We start from the raw sequence: 6,074 nt of genomic DNA, 5'->3' as shown, positions 1-6,074 counted from the left end.
GTAGCCATTAAATATCGCGGATAATCAAGCGCATAACGGCACTCTGCTTGCTTGTGAAAGCTATTGTGAAGGCTTCATGACTCCATGACATTTCCGAAGGAGTTCAAAAGCCCAACTTGGCGGTGCGTTATTTAACAATCTCGGAATAAGCTTATGAAAACTGGGCCCAGTCTTTTCGCAAGAAACTAGCGAAGGCGCACAGAAACACTGCCTTTGGATAGCTTGTTCTAAACAGCAGCATTTAGGTCCCATAGAACGACTAGCTCACCCTGCTGCAACCGCCGCGGTGGCTCAGTGGTTACGGCGCTCGCCTGCTCACCCGAAAGACGCGGGTTCCATCCCGGACGCGGCGGCCGAATTTCGATAAAGGCGAAATTCCAGAGGCCCGTGTACTGTGCGATGTCAGTGCACGTTAAGGAACCCCAGGTGGTCGAAATTTCCGGAGCCCTCCACTACGGCGTCCCTCATAGACTCAGTTGCTTCGGGACGTTAAACCCCAATAAACCAACCAACCATCACCCTGCTGCAGAAGGGCAAAAGTGTGATTCTCTTGTCTTGCCCGAGCATACTTACTCGTTTTCAAAAACAGTCGGCTACTCGTACGCACGGCGGCGCTGCTAGCGATGGCGCATGGTCATTGTGAGTATACGTCGAACGACGACGAGATTTGCCTCTTCGCAAGTGTAACGTGTTTAAGGGGGCGCCACTAAGTAACTAGTATGGCTGCTCGAGAGATGATCAGGCAGCCACGCAAGCCTAGTGCTATGCTGCGCTATCTTAGTCTGCATTGAAATGTCCGCGCAATCAACTTCTTTTCTAGCACTGGGAAGCATCATGTCCTACGTTGGTGTAACCGAGAAGAGCGGGCCATGCTGTTCGCTGCACCGTTAAAACATCCATGATATCTGCCACGGCGGAAGCCCTCAGTGCACACATACATCATAGGTGAGGCGGAAACCACACGACGCGGTTGTGACTGGTATCGTGGGCACACAACATCCGACTCTGACGATTCGCGCCAGTTGGTGGGACATATTCCGAGGCGTCTCTAATCACGAAATACAAATGGCGCGGGGGAACGCGCGTCACCTGCGCGAGGCAAATACAACGGCCAAAATCACGGCAGCCGGGCGAAGTGCCTTGACGAGCTAGCGTCAACAAATTTCTTGCGGCGATTTTTCGAACAGCAGCAAAGAAAGAAACGCTTCCCAAAACTGGTCGAAGCGGTTACAGTAAAGCTGTAGAAAAGCGAGCACTCTCAGAACTGTTTTCTTTCCGCGACTAAGTTTAAAACAGCTCCATATAGTTAATTTTTTTTTTGACGTGTCTCCGAAGAACAAACGGGGATGGGCAAAAATTTCTAACGCTTCTCTTATCCTCGGGTGCTCTCGGAGTACAGTTTCAAGGTGTCGCAGCGGGGACATTAGCGCAGTTGGTACGTGTATACGTCGACGTCGCAGCCACTGGCCACGTTTTGCCCCTTACTGCAGCACACACTCCGTCTAATCTGGCAAGAATAGTGGTCTTGGTACAACGACAAAGCTCAAATACAGAGCAGCAGAGGTGTTTGCAAAGCGAATTTCGACCCCGTGATTTTTTCCGGGGCTGCACCTGCGGGCAGAGCTTCTCACTACCATCAATCGTGAATGATTACACACGCAAACACCTTTTAGCTTTGAGTGTTTGAAAATAGGAGCAGCTGCGGCCCACACCTACTAAAACTTCGGTGCTATAAATGCTAGCAGCTTCCCGTAGCGACTGCAAAATATGTCTCCGCAAAATTTTGTTCGCAATTCGTTTTTACTGCGGAGCCGGCACCTACTGAGTGCGGGCCCTTCACAGAATGAATCGCTGAGGAAAAAAAAAATTAGCACCTGTAGGGTCAAGTTGTCGCCGCTGGAAAAGATTTCTGTGAAGGCTTGAACACGATTTACGTCAGAGAAAATCAGTGCTCACGGGAGCGGGGAGTGCTTTAGAAGAAATCGCTGAGGCTCAAATGACCACTGCAAACCGCCGTGGCCTAGCTCAAATACTTTCCACTGCGAGGCTTGAATATGCAATACGGTTGCTGAGCATGAATCCAATGCGGTTACTGAGCATGAATGCGCAGAAATATTTAAAGGGACACTGAGGAGAAATTGAAGTTGACTTGCATCGACAGAATACCAGTTCCTGATTACAAAAACGCCATTCATACTGACAACAAAGCTCTTGTAACGTAGAAAAGAGCAAGAACCAAAATACAGGTATCGCCGCCACAGGCCAAACTCGCAAGTACAAGCTTCATGGCGTCATAGCACAAAACAGTGTTGCTAGAACCAATAGTTCTAGCAACACTAGGACACGAGAAGCTACGAATCACTGAGGCGCAGCAAATGCATGCGCAAATCTCCTTGACGTCGCCAGATGGCGCCACGTACCCGATAGCTACGCGCGCTCCTGCAGCGCCGGGACCAATCAGCGCTTGCTCTCAGCGGTATGGGGGCTCCCGGTATTCCGCTAACGGTAGCAAGGTACACGTACGGTATGCTAAAGGCGTCTATTTGCGAGAACTTCGTTGACGACTTCGTGAACGGGATCCATTGTAACGCTGGCAAAACGCCGGTGCAAATATAAACGAAGCGACGGCCGCAATAGCCGATAGATGCCTTCAACGTGCGGCCGGCGGTAGCTTTCTTTTCGGCTGCTGCTGGGCCGCAATGCTGGCCGCCAGAAATCACGGAGTCTGCGTTACGTCATGTGAATGTCATGTTTCACGTCACTTAGTTCTGTGTCGTCATAGCAGAATTCCAAGTTTGAATCAGAGCGGCGGGAAAAACTATTTCAACTTCGAATCCAAATTTCTTAGAAATAAATGCATCTTTCGCTGCCGGCCAAGTGGCAACAAAGCCATGAAATGCCGAACTATCGGATTTTGCTATAAAAAAAATATTAATAGAGCTCTCCTCAGTGTCCCTTTAACAATGCATTTGCGTCTGTTTTCACGAGTGAATTAGACACATCTTCACAGTTACCATCGCTCAACACAAAAGCCATCATGACAGCTATCACATTCTTCGCAGATGGTATCGCTTCCATAGTTAAGAGCATGAAACTCTCATCATCAGCTGGTATGGACATGATTAATACAAAACTGCTGAAAAATGTCAAATCAACATGTGCAGTCTACTTTGATTTTTTTCGCAGTCCCTCTCTTCAGGGATCATTCCAGATGACTGGGCAACGGGGAAGGTCGTTCCAGACTACAAATCAAGGAACAGAGACTCTGCCATGAATTATCGCCCCATGTCATTAATTAGCGTACCCTGCAAAATCATGGAACGTGTCATCTACTCTAAAATTATGAACTTCTTAGACTGAAACCATTTCTTTCATTCTTCACAACATGCGCTTCGTAAGGGCCTGTCTTGTGAAGCCCAATTAGAGTTGTTCCTTCACGACTTGACATAATCTTGACCGTAACATACAGACTGATGCCATCTTTATTGATTTTGCGAAAGCTTTTTGTAAAATTCCTCATCGTCGTTTATTAGTCCAACTTGCGCAGCTGAACTTACATCCTAACATACTGCAATGGATTGAGCAGTTTCTCACTAATCGTTCTCAGTCTTTGTTAACGGCCACCTGTCTAACAGCCTCCCGTTTACATCAGGCGTTCCGCAAGGATCGGTACTTGGTTAGTTACTCTTCTTTATATATTAATGCATTACCTGACCACGTTTCCTGCAGTATTCGAATAATCGCTGACGACTGTGTTATTTACCGCACTATTAATAACTCTCGTGATCAACTTAGTTTTCAGACAGATCTCAACAGCGTACTTAATTGGTGTAACAACTGGCTGATGTCCCTCAATCCTAATAAATGCAAACTGCTATCCTTCTCACGTCGCGACGGCCCGCATTGCTTCCGATATTCTATTTCTAACACCTCGATTGAATCAGTATCATCTTATAAGTATCTAGGGGTCACCTTGTCTTGTGATTTATCTAGGCGCACCCATATTGGCAACGTCATTTCAGCATCGAATAAAACACTCAGTTTTCTCAAGCACCATCTTCACCCACCTTGCCCCTCTACACGTAAAATAACTCGCGTATAAATCACCTATCAGACTAAAATTAGAATATGCTTATTCCATATGGAGCCCGCACCAAATTTAATTAATGCGTTAGAAGCTGTCCAAAATCGTGCCACTCGATTCATCCACTCTTCATACTCACATGGCGTCAGCATTTCTTCATTGAAAACATTATCCGGACTCCGACCCTTTCGTTCCCTCGTGGCATTGCAAGTCTCACCCTTTATCACAAATTATTTCATTCTTCACTGAATCGGTCAACGTATATCACAGCTGCAGCACGCATATCTCACCGCACCAGTCATCAGCTACAAGCTTCCCGGCCGCCATCGCATACTGCCACTTTTTCTGCTTCACTTTTCTTTCGAGCAGCAACGGACTGGAACGGCCAATACCCCGTGACATGGTCAACATCGCTACATCTCCTACTTTTCAAGAACATATAACCGACCACCTGCAGTGGTAAATAATATTCGCTGTTTTGTTTGCTAATTTAATTAAAATCGCATCCCTTATGTAATACTCCCGATACAAGGGGGCCTTTAAGGAAAATAAACTGAACTGAACTGAACGCCCTCAGGTTAGAATCTAGACACAATGTATGCACGTCTAGATTGCCTTTGACCAGACAGTTCGAGTGCTTCACGCTCGCCGCTTGCGTTGGCTGCTGCTAAGACCGAGAGTAATAGCTATCCACAAAAGCCTCCAGTCTGAAAAGGTTGACGTTTTTTTTTAGCAGAACTAGATAAATACCATTTCTAACTTTGGCAGTGCGCTTATTATTTTTTCGCGTCTCTTCTTTTTGGTGCATATCTGGTGTCCAGAGTAGGCATTCGGTTCGAGATCGAATGCGACTGAGTTTCCCACACTCATTTGACGGTGAATGACTTTCGAACCTAATCACATTAAATGCTTCCGTGTAGCAGCCGATTAATGGCATTAGGAGCCAATGTCATTCGATCAGAACGACATTAAATTTGCTAGTATGACAGGGGTATTAGTAATAAGAGAGTAATTACTCATTGGAATCCACCCAAGCGCAGCCATACGGCTACACAGGAAAGCTATACAGCTTTCTCAGAAACTTCGTAGTTAAAGAAAAATTAGTCCTGGTCCGGGGTTCCAACCCGGGACCACTGCTTCACCGGAACAGTCGCTCTACCAACTGAGCTAACCGGGACGGCAAGCTTATGGTAGGGCGAGAGCGAATTGATCAATAACTCGAAGTGGGAACAGTGTTGGTCAAATTTTTAGGGGAATCCCACAAGGTGGAGTAAATTTGTAATAAGGGAGTAATTACTCGTTGGCATCCACCCAAGCGCGGCCATACGGCTACACAGGAAAGCTATACAGCTTTCTCAGAAACTTCGTAGTTAAAGAAAAATTCGTCCTGGTCAGGGGTTCGAACCCGGGACTACCGCTTCACCGGAGAAGTCGCTCTACCAACTGAGCTAACCGGGACGGCAAGCTTATGGTAGGGCGAGAGCGAATTGATCAATAACTCGAAGGGGGAACAGTGTTGGTCAAATGTCTAGGGGAATCCCCCAAGGTGGAGTAAATTTGTAATAAGGGAGTAATTACTCATTGGCATCCACCCAAGCGCAGCCATACGGCTACACAGGAAAGCTATACAGCTTTCTCAGAAACTTGGTAGTTAGGGAAAGAAGAAAGTAAAAGGGTAACCTCCTCCCCTCCTTAGCAACCGGTGCGCCAGTGAGAGGCGCAGCTGTGCATGGCAACCATGACGACGTCACACAATAGCGGTGCAACGAGCGCGCGCGCGTCGGCGTTGGCAGCTGCCTCGCCGCTCCTTCTCCAGACATCTCGTTGCAGCGGAGTGAGTGATGGTTGGTTGGTTTATGAGGTTTAACGTCCCAAAGCGACTAAGGCTATGAGAGACGCCGTTGTGGAGGGCTCTGGAAATTTCGACCACCTGGGGTTCTTTAACGTGCACTGACATCGCACAGTACACGGGCCTGGAATTTCTCCTCCA

Source organism: Amblyomma mixtum, chromosome 4 (assembly GCF_055824585.1).
Source record: "Amblyomma mixtum isolate Tamu chromosome 4, ASM5582458v1, whole genome shotgun sequence".
NCBI classification, from domain to species: Eukaryota; Metazoa; Arthropoda; class Arachnida; order Ixodida; family Ixodidae; genus Amblyomma; species Amblyomma mixtum.
Note: the sequence above shows the minus strand (reverse complement) of the source record.